The sequence below is a fragment of the Dermacentor silvarum genome, chromosome 3, assembly GCF_013339745.2.
Source record: "Dermacentor silvarum isolate Dsil-2018 chromosome 3, BIME_Dsil_1.4, whole genome shotgun sequence".
Classification (NCBI taxonomy): domain Eukaryota; kingdom Metazoa; phylum Arthropoda; class Arachnida; order Ixodida; family Ixodidae; genus Dermacentor; species Dermacentor silvarum.
In genome coordinates, this window is record NC_051156.1 from 137065221 (window position 1) to 137084934 (window position 19714).

Consider the following 19714-nt stretch of genomic DNA (forward strand, 5'->3'; position numbering starts at 1 on the left):
GGTGGGTGCCGGCTACGTCTGCAGCACTGCAACAGGTATGGTTGAAGGTATAGATTTCAGAACTGAGTTCACTGGTGGGGACGTTCTTGGAGTTTCGATAAACAATTTCATCAATTAAATAAACGCAAACTAATGCAAGAAAGAAAGAAAGAAAGAGGCACTGAGCTTCTGAATTTTACGCCAAGTGCTCCGTGGCGATCCGGCCGTGCCAGTCTCTGCAGTGTTTTTCTTCGTTGCACAAAACATGCTACTGCATCCCACATCCAACATCCCGAACACACTATATCCAAAGTGTGGAAAACAGTGGGCATTTCCTCTGGTTTAACGCGTACACCTCATAGAGTAATACCAGAGTCCTTCAATGTCTTCAATAGCATTGACGGACTCTGCATGGTAATACCCTTCTCCCTGACCAAGACGCCGATCGCTGCGGCGCTTAAAAAAATAAGTACCTCTCTCTCTCTCTCTCTCTCTCTCTCTCTGTAATGCGAATTAGGGAACTTTACTTTGCTCGAGTATAACTAACTGTCCTATTAAACGAAAACTACAGGGGCTGTTTAATGTAGGTGTTCGGGCACGCTCGGTTTAAGCGGGTAAGTGCGGCCGGCCTCTTTCAGTGACACAGGGTGCCGCACGGAGATATCGCGATACGGCGCTGAAATATTGAAAAAGACGCCAGCTGGTCCTGTTTCTGTAAACACCAGACATTCGCGGCACACAAAATTACGCTGTCCAATTACTTTTTTTTTTCTACGCCTATGATAAAGCATCGTTGTGAAGTCGCACACACGAGATTTGTATTCGCGCATCATGCTCGTGTTAAGCATTTAGCGCTTACCGCGGGCGCTGAGCGCTAAATTATGCCGCTCTCGCGAAAGCACAGCTTGTTTGTTGTCAAGAAACATGCGGCCATGCAGGGTGCAGAGCCGTGAGAAACTTGGCCTCAAGGAGGAAGCCAAGTAAAACGGCGGTACGAAGAAAATTACCGATCCTTCACGCGGTCTTCGGTAAAGGTTGATCGATACGGGAGTCGTTTCTTTGTTTGAGCCACTAATGGCAGGCACATCGCGGCCACCTGTATGAAAGGCAAGGTGAACGGCTGCTAGCTTGGAGGTCGCCCCCGCCCCCTTTCCGATATATATATATATATATATATATATATATATATATAGAGAGAGAGAGAGAGAGAGAGAGAGAGAGAGGTGTCGAAACAAACGTGGACTTGCTCGAATATATAATACATAAATGCATGCATGCATGCTAAGAGCTTTTTCGCGACGGGGGGACGTCTCCTGTTTTGGACATCGCGTATTTTTGTCGTTACGCGCACCCCCCCCCCCCACCCCCCTCGCTCTCTTTGCCTTTCGACTTCCTCATTCACGTTCACAGAGTAACCGCGAGTTCGCATTCGTGGCTGCATTCCTGGCGGCGATAAGCGCGCTTCATTTGGAGCGGTGCGCGCCAGCGTAATAATTACCTCGGGCTCGCCGACGTCCGACATTGGCCAACGAGAGCCGGTCGCATACATCGACGGCTCTTGTTTGTACGGTTTTTTTTTTTTTCTTCTTTTCTGCGCTTCTCGGGCGCTGCTATATAGGAGGCCACGACGGTCATGGACGCGCGGCTGGCTGCTATAGGCGTGTGACAAGGAAGAAGCAGCGCTTCCTTCGTTAGAAGAGGGAAAAAGGAGTTATATCCCCCCTCGTGAGCCTCGCGCGCTTGGCGTGAAAGACGTGAACCCTTGCCCGCGACGCTGATATTTACGCGCCGCTCCGCACGAGGCACGAGCACAGTAATGCGCATGCACATTGGCTGAGTGCGCGAGTAGTTTGTTCGTGGAAAGTAGCACAAATTCGCTTCGGTTTCAGTCGAAGATTCAATGAAAAACAGGAGCCGATTTCACAACGCTATTGGTTCTTTATATATATATATATATATATATATATATATATATATATCATAAGAAACCAACAAACAATGACATCAAGGACGACATAGGGGAAATTACTTGTACTTACTAACTGAATTAAAGAAATGATAAATTAATGGCAATGAAAATAGATGAAAACACAACTGGCCGCAGGTGGGGAACGATCCCACGTCTTCGCATTACGCGTGCAATGCTCTTACCATTGAGCTACTGCGGTGCCGTTTTCCCATCCACTTTCTGAGGTATTTATGTTTTACAACTAGAACTTACCCTGGGAGTGTTAGCCAGCGCCACCACTAACAAACCTAGGCGGCGGATGTGGAACATCCTTACTGTCCCGGAGTCAAGTGTTGGCAGTTTGAACCTCAACTAAATCGTTAATGGATCGAATTTGCATTCTATATGGCGATTGGAAGGGAACCGTGGTATATAGCATATTGCGCGCCATGCTTCCTATTTACAAAAAATGCGCTCTTCGTAAATTGATTGTAAGCGTGCCATCCACTATTGAGGGTGTGGTACAAGAACAGAGCAGCGGTTTGGTCAACTTTACGTATGCACGTTACTGAAGACTAGAAAGTTCACTCTAAAACTTCCTTATTGGAAGTTTTGCCCTATAGTTTAGACTTGTGAAGTTGGTTAAATAATCTTGACTAATTATGCAAATAAGCAGAATACAAAATATACTGAGACTTGCTCCATACAACAGCCAACAGCATACATTTGGTCGCGTCCTTCTAGAGTGGTTCGGTAAATTTTTATACCTCGCCTAAAGTTAGCTGCAGGACACCTTGTACACATTCTTTTCTTTAACGGCGTGAAAACAGACATCCCACATAGAACACGACAACCACACAAGCTCCAATAAACCTTTGAATTAAAGAAGGTGTGAGAAGAGTGAATGTCTTTCGCACACGCGCCATACACAGACAATGCAAACATCGTGACGAACGGCGCAAGAGCTGGCACAAGCATTTTATATAGATATAGAGGAAAAGACATGTTTGTGCTAGTGACACGTCGGTCTCTTTGTATCGTGCAGAGATAGATTTCTCGTGACACTCACGCCTGATTAGAAAATGCAAACATGCAACGACGTTTGATTGTCTGTTAATTGGGCACTCGCGAAAAGATATGCCCTCTTCTGACGCCTTTTTCATTAAACAGTTGGCAGTGGCGTTCGTGTGTGTGGTGTTCCCTGTGTGGCGTCTGTTTCCGCGTCGTTAAATAAAACGGCTGGTCTATAGGAGAAAGATAAAGAGGCGACGTTGACCACAGCGAAGGTGTTGTGAGGAAATTAAGAACAAATATAAACTAGTCACCACTCGCTCTCTTTCACGTCACGTGACAGACGCCCCAAGTTCCAGCTGCTGAACACGGAACGATAAAATAGCCCTCGTGCCAGCGTGGCCTTGAAAACGGCGGATCTCGGCGAAGTCTATAACAGAGGTGGGTTTACGGCTCCTTCAACTGCTCTTTCCCGGCACGAGTGAGCTTTTGAACGGCGAGGAGCGCGTCCTTCGAAGGTGATCGAGAGCAGACAAGGGGACGATGCTATACGAGGAAGGAAAAAAAAAAAAAAAAAAAAAAAAAAAAAGGCCCGCTCCATTTAATTGCGCAAGAGTTCACGCGCTCGGGGATTACGGCGCAGCAGTCGTTTCGTTCGCTTGCGCCGAGCCATGTCTGTGTACGTTGCCCGTCTCTTTAGATAAAGAACGAACGACGCCAGAACAAATCGACAGCACATAAAAGGCGCAGCATCTGAAGCCTTGGTTATCTGCTTTTGAGCCGAGTTGGTATACAGACGTCTTTTATTAGCCATTTAAAGCTACTCTTTAACAAAAGCATCGTGCGTGCGCGCGCGCGTGCATGGGTGCTTGTCATGTGTTTATGCATTCCTGCCAAACTCTCCCGAATTTTTCGTAATCTTTACGAATTTGGGATTGTTTTAAGAGGATCACGAATGTGGCGCAAAGTCTTACGAAATTTGCTGCAACCGAACCTCCCACTGGAAGTTTTTCTATGGTCATAAGGGGCAAGAGGGGCGCGTGCTTCCAGCATGTTCATATACAGACAACTTCCTGAAGTGGGCGATACCTGCAACACCGAGGTCGCGGAAAGGCTGTTATATAAATGATCATTTGTTGCTTGTCAGTCTCGGCTGTTCCGAATTCAGTGCTTCTGCTTGCGTGCTGCGTCTATATAAAGCTAAGTTATCGTTAATATTGTTACGGAAGGATAGGAGGAAAGAAAAGAAGATAACAATATATTGCCGTGAGTATCCCACAAAATGCCCTTGCTTAAGGCAAAATTTAAATAAATACGTGCTACACTCCTCCCTCCCCCCCCCTCCCCCCTCTCTCTCTGGTTTTGTGTCTGAAGGATCTTTAGGAATTTGGCAGGTGGGCAGGTACGTGTGTGTGTATCTCAAAAACCACGGCGCGCGGGAGGGGGTTCTCTTCGTAGACGCCGCCCGGTACCCCCGAAACCGGATCCACAATGGTGGTGTCGGCGGTGGTGTCTTCGCAATGGCGATCGTAGACACGAAAGCAAAGACCGTGACGACGGGCTCCGTCAGGACCAGATCGTCGGAGGCAGCGGAAGAAACGGCAATCGCATTGGCCGTAATCAACGGTCGGAAACAAGACAGAATAATAATCAGCGACTCCAAGATGGCCATTGGGAACTTCACAAAGGACTGCGTCTCCACGGAGGCGGCCAAGATCCCTAACCGCAGAGCAGTATATATGGACTTCAAGAACGGCAAAATCACACCCAAATACCTCAAATGGATGCCGGCACACACAGGGAAAGTAACCACAGAAGACCCGAGCAGCCCTCTCAACCTCAACGAGAAGGCCCACCGAGCCGCGCGAGAACTAACCTACCGCGGCTCGGACAGTGACGGCCCGACACCCCGCACCCCCCGCGAAGGGGGTGAGGACTGCGGCGGAGGCGATGGGGAAGACGGAGGAGGCGACGACGACGACGAAGTAGCGATACAGGACGACAGAGACAGACTAGTCACGTACCACGACATACTGACACACTATAAGAGACAAAGAGAAGCACACCCACAACCGCACAAACAACTAGACAGATCTCAAGAAACAGGTTGGAGAAGGTTGCAAACCAGAACCTTCAGAAACCCAGTACACTTAAACAGAGTAAATTCCACACAATACCCAGAAGCGAGCTGTAAGCTCTACAAGCACGAACGCGCAGACATGGCACACGTCTTATGGAAATGCACAGATATCAGACCAATATACAGAGAGGACAACATAGAACCGGACCTTCTCGAGGAGCGATGGCTAAGCGCTCTGACTAGCTCAGATATACACGACCAACTATGGACAATCCAGCGGGCCCAGGCAGCGGTGGAAAGGCTATGCCTCACCGCACATAATGCCCGGGTGTCCTGAGCCCGGACCCGCAACCTCACAGGTGCTTTTATCAATAAAGTGTTTTGCGTCCGTCTATCCGCTACTGCGCTTCTATTTGAACGAACTTCTGCAATGCTGATAATTGTGATCGCTTCCTCATCTTCTACTCAGTTTTCACTGGCAAGGAGTACGGAAAATTCAAGCCTGAGGTCAGGCTATAGCATCTCCACGCAGATTCTATCAGATTCCTCTGCGACGGACTCTGCGAATGACTGACTCTATTATGATTCTTTTCTCTCCTTATCTATTCTTCCCCTTTCACCCCTCCCCAAGTGTAGGGTAGCCAACTGGGCACGACCTTGGTTAACCTCCCTACATTTCCCTCTTCGTTTCTCTCTCTCTCTCTTCCATTAAAACCGCTAGCCTTCTCTTTCACCATGCACACACGTATACACAAGGGAGCTCCCGTCACGCGCCTCATGGAAGTTGTTCCCGCACCCACAACAGACACACACAAGTCTTCATTATTCGAGTCCCATTTGCTTATGCCAAGTCTTGCGTGCGCCACCCGCGGAGTGTGCCAACGGGCACAGGCGGGCACGCGGGGCGTGTTCGGTTCCTTTCGCGCGATCGTGGTGGTGTTCGGGTGGAGGGGGGGGGGGGGGGGGTGCGCCTGTCCCACCGCGAGCAGCATGGTATGCGTGCCGTGGTTCACAGCGCGCTTCGGCACAAGAACGATGCTTCCGCTTGGCAGGCGCCCCGGCCAGCCGTTGTAAGGACCCTATTTCACTGCGATAGCATCGGCCATTAGCGATGATGCGAGCGTGAGGAGGAGCGGCAGCGCCGGAGAGTGCGCTCCATTCCTTTACTGTCACAAGAGATTCTTCCTTGTCAGCTTCGATAGAGGCGCCGCAGATACGTCATCTTACGCATGGAAAGGTCCTCGCCATATGCGCGTGTGCGTTGCGCAGATATCGGAGCTAGGGGGATTATCGCAATCGGTGACGGTTGCGTGTATGCGCAGAAATGCACTTGGAATTGCGGCGCCCAAAGTTTGAATGCCGTCCCAGGCACGGTCGGATGTTGTTACAAAATTATACAGTATATATACTGTATATATATTACACGTATGTGTAGGACAGGAGATCCTGTGTGGGGCCGGCTACTTTTTCTCACGTAGTGAAACAGTACGCATCTAACTTATGCCGTTAAAACAAGCAAACGAACAAGCAATAAAAGAAATTGTATGTTGACTGACCGACCAACCAACTAACCTGCTGTCCGGTGTATACTCCGGGGACGCGCCTTCTCCGCAACGCTAATGGACTTGTAACAGACTCGGGCGAGTTGTAAGACTGCGTTCTGTAAGACTGCGTTCTTAAGAATTGTTTTACCAGAAAGGCCACGGCCACCCTTCCAAAATTGGCGTCGTTCGAATGCGTGCCATAGCAAACAACGTTCCATTTTGTCTCTTGCCCGTGGCTTATCGCGAAGGCTCAATAATGCGTGGGAACAAAAAATAAATAAACATAAAATAAAACAAACCCGACTTGCGAAAGATGAATGAATGAATGAATGACAATTAAACGACGAGCCATGTATGTCGCATGCAGCCACGAAGCGAATGCGCAATGACTTGGATTCGCCGTCGCGGTGTGTGTGTACACAGGTGCTCGAGAGGGGAGCACGCTTCCATTTTAGGCGATCGTATACGTCGCCGCCGATGGAGGCGTATACATGCCTCGGATGGCGACGCTGCTGCTGCTTGCGCCGCCGCCTCCCACGCATCGGAGCTGCTGCCGCGGCTGCTCGTACGTGCGACCCACGTCTTCATGGCCCTCCGGGACGCGGGCACACGGCGCAGTACTATAGCTGGTGCTACGACAAATTCACCCTGGTGTGACGTCAAAGAACGTCTCGCGGAAAAGGAAGGTTCACTGACTTTTTTTCTGCATAGATAGATAGATAGATAGATAGATAGATAGATAGATAGATAGATAGATAGATAGATAGATAGATAGATAGATAGATAGATAGATAGATAGATAGATAGATAGATAGATAGATAGATAGATAGATAGATAGATAGATAGATAGATAGATAGATAGATAGATAGATAGATAGATAGATAGATAGATAGATAGATAGATAGATAGATAGATAGATAGATAGATAGATAGATAGATAGATAGATAGATAGATAGATAGATAGATAGATAGATAGATAGATAGATAGATAGATAGATAGATAGATAGATAGATAGATAGATAGATAGATAGATAGATACGCTGAAGCTTTAAACCGTGACGGTTATATACAGGTGTCACCTTGCCGCATAGGAAAATTTATGCGACGTGAATTAACCTTTAATTAATTCTAAGAGTGGTCTATGAAATGCACCGTGCTACGGCACCGCCCTTGCGCTGAAGCGCACATTATTCGGAATGCTTCCGTACACTCTGCGTGATGTTGTCTGCTGCACAATCTGACAAAAAGATGCTGTTGTCGACGACAGCAGCGTTGTGGGTGTTATATGCCTGTGGATCATCGAGAGAGTGAGTGAAGTGATTTAGGTCACTTTACAAACTCCTGTGGCCACGGCGTTTTACTCACTATACTCATCTTTGTTTTTGTTTTTCTTTTTTGCGGAACCTGTCTTTCCTATGAAGTGTTTCGCCACGTCAAGCCATCCTGTCCAGCAGTGAAGCCAGACAGCGTTGTGAATGACTGTGTACCGTTTCAGGCGAAATCACTCACGTGCGCGATAAAGAAAAATAAGATAAACATGATATTGACTTAAAAAAGCAATAACAATCACTCTCTGGTGAGTTTATTAGTCATCAAGCAGTAGCCTCTCACTACCTCTGCCCAACATCTCCACCTGCTGATTCATCACTGTATGCAGTGGGTACCAGTATGATAATGGCACAGCCGACCTGCATTCAGTACCGTTAACAGTCCTTGTTTTCAACAAAGTGCAAATCAAAAAAGTGCAAACGGTCAGGTTCTTCGACGGTATAGCCGCCTGTAATGTATTGGCGAAGTATGAGGCGAAATTTCTGCAGTAATCATCGCTTGGGTACCGTGTAGGCGAATGTACCTATTCATGTCTGCTCAGTGTACGTAATCCGCCCCAAGTACTGTAACAGTGCCAAAGCTCGAGGTTCGCGACGACTTTTCAGCTAGATTGTAGTAAATGTATTGCACACGCGTTCTCACAAACAACAAAGATCACGTCGAAGGAACGTTAACGTGATGAAAGGTTCGCTTGTGTACCCAAACGACTCCTGGCCGGGTTTGTGGCACGATTATATCCCAATTCTTTTTTTTTTTCTTTTTTGGGTTTATCAATGGTCCGAACAACGATGACGCCTGCGTTGTCTCCATAATCAGTCAGTCACGAACTTAATAAGAACGGAATGGATTCGAGCAAAATTTACGTTATAGCTACATATGCTCAATGTTCTGGCATATGGTGAGAAGCATTACGCAGCACCGTAAGATGAGGAGGTGCCGAAAGAGGCAGTTTTTCGGCTACGAATGCGGACTGTAGTGTCGTGCTGTCAAAGAGACAAAAGCATAAACGTGATGAATAAATACACTACGAGCAGATATTCACGGAGCGAAGCGCCATATTGTCAGCGCGCATGAGAATTGGCGTTAGGACACTGCTTGCTTCCTTAGGTTCGGTGTGTCACATTCTTGCTGCGTGATTTTTGTAAGTGAGAGGGAGTGACTAAACATTATTTTTTGGAAGAATACTCGTCCGGATTATCCCAAAACTAAAACGCCGCAGCTTTGTTTGGTGTGCGTTTATTTTATTCTCTATATCTCTCTCTTTCATATATATGCACCCAAGCTCAAAGCACATAAAGCGCTGTGAAGCCGTCGTCGCTTGCTCCCCGAATACTGCGTTCCGTATCGCGCCACACAACCAAAAGAAAAGGCACACCGCTCCTGCAACAGCGCCGGTAACTTTCGCAGGACTGAACAGCGATGCAACAGAGTGCGAAACGCGTTTCGTCCACCCACCAGACCACCAGCTTTTGTCTTTGGTCACCACCCTATCTCGCGCCATATCGCCATCACAAACGCGCGGAACGGCCATGTACATTTCGTCCGCTAAAAGGAAGCGTATGTATACGTATACACAATGTAACGCACGAACGGCCCGCGGGTAGGAGGGACAGCTAGCGGATTCGGCACGCTTCGCTTTTCTCTTTTTTTTTTTTTTTTTCCTGCTCCGGGGCACACACACCATGCAGTCCATTCGCACGCGTTTTCGTGACGCTCACTCGCGTGCCGGAACTTTCGACGCGCTAACGACAGGGGCAGACACACACACACACCGCAGAGCATATATAGTACCACCGCTTTCGTTCCCTTTCGCTGGGTGGCGGCGACAAAACGCGGTCGCGCGGCTGGCGTGCTTTCCTCTCTGTCCAGCGAAAGGGCCACAGAAGAAACGCAGTCGGCCGCGAGGCGATTTCATGGTGGCCAGTGCGAACGTATATAACGGTTCCTCGACCATCTATCCCGAGTCAAGCGGCCGCAGCCATGGGGCCGGCGACGGCTACGAATGCCACGCCACTCTCGCTCGAGCACGCACTGACGCGCGCAACGCACCGCATAAACAGCGCTTTCTTTCTTTCTTTCTTTCTTTCTTTCTTCTTTCTTTCTTTCTTTCTTTCTTTCTTTCTTTCTTTTCGCTTTTTCAACCGTATGTGAACGCTGGCACTGGCCTGTCGCGCGACGACGGCCTTGCCTCTTTCACAACACAGAGACACACTGTCTCGGAAAAACCGCCGCTCCGAGAACAAAAAGAATGTAGCGGAGGAGGGCGGGGACGCGGTAGCGGACTGTGAACGGGTAGTGGGAGGGGGAGGGGGGAGGTCTGTTGTCTTTTTGCTTTTATTTGGCCCTCTCTCATTCCCTAGCTCTCTTCCTTTCTCTCCGGTTTTCCTACCCCTCCTTTTATGCGTGGAGAGGCTATTGAATAGGCAACGAACGGTGAGCACGCGGTAGCTCACTACAGGCTTGGCTCGCTCTCGACTATGCAGCTCTGGCTTCGTTCAGACACGGTAAACAGCTTTTTCTCTGCTCTCGCGGGGAAGAAATGTGGGCGGCACGCGAATATCACGCGTGGTCCGCTGTGTGTATAGCACGGAGTAAAACACACAAAGGAGGCGGGACAGGAAATGCCACGAGCGTTTTGTGCGGCGAGTAAATGAAGAAATACGTAGCCCGAAAAACTAAATAATGAAAATTACGCTATTCTTGCTGAGCGTCGTGCTCATATGCATTAAGAAAGTGTTTCTTTTTGTGTTTTTCTTGTCCATGTCTATTGGAGCTGAATCAAAGCAAGTGCTTGGGTATAGGGGTAAGGACGGGTTCAAAAGAGCTGCAGCCCAAGGTGACAACTGCTACGTTACCACTGGGAGAACCATTTGTCCATTGAACCGAAAACAAACAAACAAACACACGCACACATACACACACACACACGCACACACACGCACGCACGCAATTGTATTCACGGAGGTTCTTATCAATGGTGACGAATGTGGTAGCATATACAGATGTGACCAACGCGCCCTTTTCGGCAATACGGCAATTTTCGCTCACAGGACGCCAACGCCGGCTTCGGCGTCGACACCGGATTTTCTGTGACACGGCCCGGGGCCCTTGACGCTATCGCTTTAACATAGCTCCTCTGAGTACAAGGGGAAGTGCTCGCTCCTATCCTAAGGTATCCGAAGTGAAGTCATCGTGCATGGAGTGCAGAATAGATTGAGCGGAGTGTCTCCGGAGCCACGAGAAGAAAACGGGCACCCGTTGTGGGGAGACTCTTCTTGTAAGGGAGTCCATGACGAGTACAAAAACAGTCTGCTGCAGTGGAAGCTCTGGAATCGTTTCTGAAAACGTTCTGGAGACCCAGCCGCATCCACGAGAACCGCTCCAATCTCAGGTCGTTCCGCTGCTCGGTTTCGAAGACCGCCTTTATCGGGGAATCATCGGTGACAGCGAAGCAATGAGGTGATCGAAGCTGTCCGCGTCGCAAACCGCCGTGTCCAGCGGCATTGGGCGCCCACTTGTGTAGCAATACAAAACATCTCGCGAGATGACAAAGAGAAACGGGTTGTAGGCAGCACAGGGAGTTGCACAAACGAAAGGCAGTATAAATATCGCGCAGGTTGGTAAAAGTTCGCTTAAAAAGAGTCGCTGAGAGCCTAAGTTGGTGCATACTTGACAGAGTTAGTCAACGCAAGGAAGAATAATTTGTGCGCCGTGGAGAAGGAGCGAGACATATCATAATCACTTCACACATATCTCACTGATTCAAGGAGAGGAGAAGAAGAAGAGATGAAAAGATAGGAAGATGAACCGTCGTTTAGACCGGCTGGCTACCCTGTGCTAGGGAAAAGAGCTAGGTAAAAGGAATTAAGTGTGATGGAAGGACATACGAGCTAAAGCAAAAGAGAGAGAGAGAGAGAGAAGTGTTCATAAGCGCCATGTAGCGCACGACAAATCTGTCACTCAGTCTATATGTCTTCCAGAAGGGCAACAACTCGTTCAACGCCTTGTATATGTGGAGTATGGCCTGTACAAGTGTCCGATGATTCCCTTTTCCGACAAGCTATGGGCGGTTGTGCAGTCTATCTAATAGTTCGGTCGAGAGTTCTTCTCTAGATGCACTGTAGCGAGGGCATTCACAAACAAGGTTCGTAATAGTGTCCTCGCAGTCAGATTTGTCGCATGGAGGGCTAGCTGTTGGCCATTCCAGTGCAGAATGAGTAGGCGTTTCTGAAGGACACCACGAGCCACAAGCGGTTCACTGATTCAAATGCGCGCTAGTGGCGGCGTACAGGCCCTATAGCTTACACACGTAGCGGGATGCATAGATGCAGATGAATATGGTTTCAGTATTTCAGGGTAAAACATTCTTTCGCCTCTCAGGTTCTATCCTTGTGTGAGTTCCCCACTATAATGACAGCAGACGTGAGTCTCGTCGCTGTTCAGGAGGCAGTTCAAGACTGCTGTCGCGATGACGGAAGTGTCCTTACATATTTTCACCGAAACTTGGTGGAAGATCGGTTTTTAAAAGCAATCTATGCGACATAAAACTCACCTAACTCGAGTTACTGTTATGGAAAATCTGCTGCGTGACTGATACGTGACCGGGAGTATAGGCATGCTCTCTGTTTCTTTTCGAGTGTAATTCACTTTCTGTTTCTCGATTATTGGTAAGACCACTCGCCATCATCCGTAGGCGATTGTTTCTCTCTCTTCCAATTCTCCACCCTCCGGCACATTTTACCACTCCAAATGTTGTTTTTTTTCCTACTAATACGTGCAAGAAAGCATGTACTGGTCTGCCTAAGAAGCACGTGCTTGTTGTTATAGAACTGCGCCGTTATACAATTAGAACTAAAACTTTAAATTCTTAAGTTTAACGCATACCAAAACTGCATGGTTGTACATTAGGGATGACGTATAGTGGACTGCGGAGGCCTACATAGTTTTGACCACCTGGGATTGTTGAATGTGCATTTAAATACAAGAGCGCGTTCTTGCATTCCACCTCCATCGAAAACATTTGGAGGACGCTTAGGCTTCGCCTTTAAGAGTGGAACGCGATAGCATTCAAAGAACCCTGGCTGCTTGTCATGCTTTTTTTTTCTCGTATATTCAAATTAAAATCCGACGCTATCCCGTCTGTAGGTTTTGGTTAAGTCGTACTTTACGATTTTTCTGACGGATTTTACTTTGATAAATTCAATTTTTGTTCACTAACGCCTTGCGCCACGCGAAGTGCCTGCCCGGTCGGGTTGGTTCGGGATGATTATTTCCGCCAACGACGCCGGCGCTTACGCCGACGCTGCCGACGCCAGATTTTCTGCGACACGGGGCCCTTAACGCTGTCGCGTTAATACGCGGCCGGGAAAATTTGAGCCACCGCGGTGGTTACTGCCAGCGACGACTCACTGCGCGTTGCAAAAGTATGCGACCGCGACGCGCGATGTGGCTTCCAGCTGTACGCACAACCAACCTCCAATCTATCTACCTGTTGAAAGTCCTTACTACGCGCGAGGGGCTTCCTACCAACAGGAGCTGCGGTTGCGCAACATCGAGTCGTCGCATCTTTTGAGCGGTCGCCAAGAAGCGCCTCCATTAGCTCATCCTGACGCCTCTCGTGGGCACCGCTGGCCGGTTTCGCCTTGCGCAGAGAAAAAAAAAAAAAGACATAAAGCTGCCCTCGGCGCTTATCCTGGACGATTCAACTGACCGCAGACACCTATCGACGCGCCCTCAACGCGAGCTGCATGCTTAAGGAAGCGGCCAGCGATCTTGATCATTCAGGCAAAACAATGGCGAGCCGCATTCGCTATCTGAGAACAAGTCAGAAGGGGAGAGTTGGTCGGCGTGCATAATTAAAAGAAGCGGGTCGGTAAAGAAAAAGATCGTTGCAGTTCTTCCACGTGGTCTCCTTTCTCAGACGTTCGTTGAATAACAAGCTGTTAACGCTCGACCACATCGTGTCTCGAGATTTTCCGAACGCTTCAATGTAAAGCTCGATTTGCAGCGATAGAGAGAGAGAGAGAGAGAGAGAAAGGAAAAAAGTATTGCCTGAAGTTGCTAAGTGGCATAGCAATCAAGTGGATCTGCATTTAACGAGTGGTGTGCAATGCACATTGAATGCAGCGTCTCTGCGGTTCTGACATCCCGTTATACATCGAGACGCTTATAGAATGACAAGCTACTGTACTTGGCTAGCTTTGAAAGCCTCAATATAGGTTACTGTGAATATGGGCCACTAGAGAGCCAGGGTGTCTTTCCGTATCAGTATACCTTACGGCATAGCAATTCATTCGATTTGCATTCTCCGAAACCCACACGATTCGCAGTGCACTATTACATTTTCCATCTCGTCTTTTGAAACAGTTCTTCCCCCTCACCTTCGAGTGGGTCTCAAGTTGAAACCCCTCTCTATTTCTCACTGTTCCTGCATCGTAAAGTAATCGCGAAAAGAGCTACTAAATTGAGAATCCCCATTTTGATGTACCAGGTCTTGAATATATTAAACGGATCTCCACAGAAGGTTGCGTCTTAGCAAGATAAGTTTCTTCTGAACGCATTGACCAACGATTGCTGAGAATTGCACGGTTTAATTCGGGCATAGTCGCCAAAATATGAAACTGCTTGAAGCAATTCTTTGCATAATCCTCACACTCAGCACTCAAAATGTTTCTTTAACCGCAGTGCCTGTCCATGAAGTTTAGAAGGTACAGCAGGAGTAGTAATATGTGAAATGCAGACAGGAACTGTCTGCGTCTCATTCTTTGAAACATATCATTCTCTAAAAACATACCGGTACCAGGGTACCGAATGCGCGAAACCTGTCGCAGTGAATGCACTATTACGACTTCAAGACATTCTTCTCCTTTCTATTATTATTATTATTATTATTATTATTATTATTAGTAGTAGTAGTAGTAGTAGTAGTAGTAGTAGTAGTAGTAGTAGTAGTAGTAGTAGTAGTAGTAGTAGTAGTAGTAGTAGTAGTAGTAGTAGTAATACCAGTAATATTTGCCTACACGAAGGAATCAAGAGTGAATTGAAGCTTTCATTTCTTTCTTTTTTTTTTTTTTTTGCCGCAAGCTCTTATTCAAAGGCTCAGGCTAGATGTGCAAGCCTTTGTAGCGCAGCATAAACTCGACCTCAGCTTTACAGGAAAGCCCGAAATCATTCTCCTCCATAAACACAGCATCACGTTCTGCCCGCCCTAGTCATACGTATACATTCGACTAAACCGGAACGACCGATAATCAGCGTTTCTAAATAGAAAATATAACATAGTGCGTCGCGGATAAGTTCTATACATAAACTCGCTGCCTGCTTCCAATAGGAGCTATCTGCTTAGTAAGATTACTTATCCGACCCGCGTATGCGACGTGTTCGGCGCCCTTCATGGCAAGCGCGTGGGACGGGGCGCGCCGCGTATCGCCGTCGCGTTTCCCCCCACACAGGCCAGCTTCGCGGCGGAGCGCGCACTCGGTCAGAGCGCGGCCATCTGCGAGATCAACCCTGAAAATCAGGTGACCTTGACACGCGGTGACGGGCAGGCGCCACCTGAAGGGAGCTGCTGAGTGTAAAAAAAATTATATGCGCATATAAGCAAGCTTGGTGCAGTCCGTGGCGAGCTGTGTACGTCTCTACCATCAGTTTGCCTTCTCCGACTTGTCGGGCCCAGCAGCGTCTGTGCCGATTTCTGGCATGATTTGTTTCGCTTAGTGCAACGTGATGAGTTCCTTCTAAATGGCCCGTCCTCTCGGGTAATTTGTTCGGATAAGAGTACGCAATAGATTTATCGGGTTATAGACACCCTCTTTATGCGAGTGTCCCTATACTGAGCGGAAAATTTATTAGGGGATTGTTCTTGTGAATGTTACTTTATGCGTGGGTGCATGTGTTTGCGTGTTGCCTCTCGACTAAACAAGCGGCACGACAGCTTTAGTCGACGGTATGCTTAGTGACTCAGCTATCAAATGCACATTGTCTCCTTACGGCGACACCGTGCTCTTAAACACTTGCGCGCGCCTAGGACACGCCTTCAATATGCACCGACAGTGCGCCCCTATAGGTAGACACGTGCAAGGCTTACACGCCGCAATAGCTGAGTGGCTATGGCGTTGTATCTGTCGCAGGTCCTATCCCGACTGCGGCTGCCCAATTTCCGGTGGGGCAGAAATGCAAAAACGCCCGTGGTTTTAGGCTAGGTGTACGTTAAAGAAACCAAGGTGGCCTAAATTAATCCGGGGTCTCCCAACTACGTATAGTGCACCTCATAATCATATCGTGGTGTCGACACGTAAAACCGCAGAACTTTTTTTTTAATGCGAGGCTTAAATGTCACCCTCTAGATGGTCCTTAGCGGCAAATAATTATATACCACGTCCGGTCAGTCTTCAATCACAAGTGAGGCAACGAGGAACAAGCGCAGTATACTGTAAATATGACGCAAACCACACATAAACTCCACATCAGCGCCTAATGTATAGGTAAATGCTAAGCAGATCCGTGGTTCTTCTATTGACAGTTTTACGCAGCACTACGGCACTCACGCAACTCACACAGCATATAAAGGCGCAGTCCTCGAGTGGTGTTAGATGATGGACGTCGACAGGTAATGTGCGTATACCATCATTATACAAGCAATGATATAAAATGTGCTAAGATTATGCGAGTGGTTTGCAAGCGACCAGTGAATATCTTCGTATATGTCACAAAAAGTTTCGTTAGGCAAGCCACATCTACCGTGGCAAACCGTAGAAAGTGATGACCTTCTGATATAGCTTCCGGATCGTCTGCGAGTCGTCAAACATTTTGTATACTGCAATCTCCTTCTAAACCCCCTTCAAGTTTTCAAGAAGCTATTTTTCGTCCGGTCTGACGGATACTTGAGAATTCCATTTGAAGATGCACCCAAACCGACGACTTTTTGAACGTCTGGAACCGTCACAATACATATTTCAAGGTTGTTAAGCCATGAAGGATGGCTGTTCAGCACATGACCTGATTGATTCAGGCGGGTGTGGGGTTTGACGTCGTCCTGACTCCACCCTCAAGTTTATCCTGTCCAGTCCGTCAAGAACGCGACCTTCAGCCCCGCATCGAAGTGTAAAAAGTAGAATAGAAAAATGTAGTAATATTCACGGGCCGCAATATATGCTGAGGTATTCACACTATGTATTATAACACCTATGTATTATAGTGTGCTTTCGTACTGTTCTGCACTTTCTTCTCCTAAAAAAAGTATCATGTCTTCTAAATGCGGCGTTTGTCAAATTGTGACTGAGTACAATGTGACTGAAGACAAAGCGGTTTAGTGAAGTAAAGAAAGTTATCATCATAATAATTATATTCGTTTCCGCTGTAACAAGCTGGTACACATCAAAGCGAATCCTGCATCCACCTCTGATCGCAGATGTCGAGCTGGCAAGAAGCCTGTGGAGGTAGTGAAGCCCTGCGGGAGGTTAAATAGCAGATGCTGCGCAGCAGCAACGCAGACGATTAGTTTAAGGACCCAGCTGATAAATCCCGTTTGAGAGCTCTTCCTGTCATTAAAACCGCGCGCTCATCCCTTAGGCCGGTCCCGGCACATTCCGGCTGATGAAGATTTCCCACCTACCGGTCTACGAGGCAGGATCTAGCCTCATGCGTCGTCCCGTCGCCTCCGGGCAGCTGTTCGTCGCTCTCCCAAGCAGAGCTTCCTCCCTTCTTCACCGAGTACCGTTGGGTAATCAATCCAGGAAAGAAGAACCAGATCCTCGGCCGTCAGTCACACGTCACTCCAGCAAGCACGTTTGCGGCTAAAAAGCGGTGTGCGGACCACACAGCAAAACGAGTGAGCACGAGCACACAGAACTTCGCCGCCCCCTCAGCGACAGATGCCTCTGCAGCTGAACCGAAATACACGCTTTCCGGGAGACCACAAGAAAGATAAACTGCGGTGGTGGTTTGCACGGGGGGCCCCGGAGGTTTAAAAGTGACGCGGGTGGGTCTATACACCAAGTCGACTCGATGCCGCTGTTCTGACGAGCGAACCGACGGTCCGAATTCGAGAAGCCCACAGGTATATAGGAGGAGCACAGAGATCTAGCACCGGAGGCTGCAACCCAGAGCTTGTCCTGCAGTTTGCGTGATGCGGGTGGCCGACTCACACAAGTAGCCTACACACACTCTTATCGGGTGGCCGCGGCGGCAACGGGTGTTCGCCTCGCCGCGATGCTCGTCGTCGTTGTCGTCGTCTTCGTCGTGTTCGGGGCGCGGGCGCGTAGCAGAATAGGCGGCTGCCGACTGCTGTACGCGCCCCTCGGCTTCCGCCGCCGACGACGACTGCGTGCGGAGGCGTACAGCGCGCGCGCTCGCAACACACGCACGCACACGCACACACCGCCGACTACGAAACGGTGCGTGGGTCGTCGGCGAGGGCAACCGGTTTGCCGCCGCGCACAGGTATCCTCCACCGCCACCACCACGCGCTTGCGCGGGACGTTCGCAGTTGCGTTTACGGGCGAGCACATGCGACCCGCCGCCGCCGCTAAACACACGCGCAAACGCCGGGTGGTGTTGCGTTTCGCGGCCGCTACACCCGACACGTCGTGACGGCGCTCCCTGGTGCTCGCGAGGCGCACCACGTCAGATCGCGTCTGACGTCGAGCTTGCGCGGAGCACTCGAAAACCAGGCAGACGGTCAGCAGGACTCACTTGATTTCATAGAGAGTAGGAATTCGGACTCCAGGGCTCGTCGTGTGCTTCGCAGGTTCTCTGTCCTCATCGTCACCTGTCCTATACTTGCGTTCGCTACTGTAGCTGGCTAGGGAAATGCGCATAAGGCTAACCCTTTCCTTTCACAAACATTTCTCTCTCGAGAAGAAGAAGGTGGTGTAGCACATATTGGGTCAAACAGCCGAAATGCAAACAGTCGAACCCGGATATATCGAATTTGAAGGGGATCACAAAAAAAGGTTGATATATAGCTATTTCGATATGTAAATAAACAATTTTACACAAACATTTTCAAGGGGATTTTACTGCTGTTCGTTATACACAATAATTCGTTATATGTGGGTTCGATATATCCGGCTTCGAGGTATAGTAATTTTTGCAGGAGACGCTTGCTAGCTCAACGAACAGAGTTGAACATCGTGTCACGTTACGTGTGGTTTACCCGAAGCTCGCGGAGGCTGCTGACGACAGACAATTAACCGACTAGGAAACAAAAGATGTAGAAGGAAAGTCGAAATATCACACGTGAGATTCCCTTCCCAAAAATAAATTTACGTTGGAGTTTTACGCACCAAAAGAGCGATATGATTATGATGCACACCGTAGTGGGGGACTCCGGAGTAATTTTGACCACCCGGGGTTTCTTTAACGTGCACCCAGTGCACGGTACACGAGTGTATTTGCAATGCGCCCCCATCGAAATCCGGCAGCTGCGGCCGGGATTCGATCCGGCGCTCTTGGGCTTAGCAGCGCAACGCAAAAGCCACTACGTCACCACGGCGGGTGATCTTGAATTCTTTTCTTTTCCTTCCTGAAATCCTGCCTTCTTGGCAACGCGTTCGTAGCTGTGTACATTATTGTATGTCTGGTACACTGATCTTGGGTCAAATGACATGGCTTCTTTCGCATTTGTTTCTTTTCTTTTTGTTTATGTGCCAACGTACCTATTTTTTCGTTTTTATTTCCTTCTCTTAAGTCCAAGCGGTAGTAGTGTGAGATTATATCACCTTCCTTCTAATAATTAGCACTCAGTTACGCATCAGTGCTTGCCTCTGGTCGGCCTTCCTTACGTCCCTTCCTCGCGCTGTTATGAACACCAACCAACT

The 19714-nt window shown here is 48.5% G+C and overlaps 1 protein-coding gene across 4 annotated transcripts in view; it reads right to left on the reverse strand.

Moving 5' to 3' along the window:
- LOC119445818 (serine/arginine repetitive matrix protein 1-like) overlaps positions 1-18414 on the reverse strand; it is a 97047-nt gene extending 78633 nt beyond the window's left edge. For 2 of the 4 annotated variants that reach the window (XM_049663657.1, XM_049663655.1), the window contains exon 1: positions 17509-18413. The gene's annotated coding sequence lies outside the window, so the exon portion shown is untranslated. Of the gene's footprint in view, positions 1-17508 lie in introns of all 4 variants that reach the window. The other 2 variants (XM_049663656.1, XM_037710112.2) reach the window with 2 other exon arrangements.
- Between the last annotated feature and the right edge of the window lie 1300 nt (positions 18415-19714).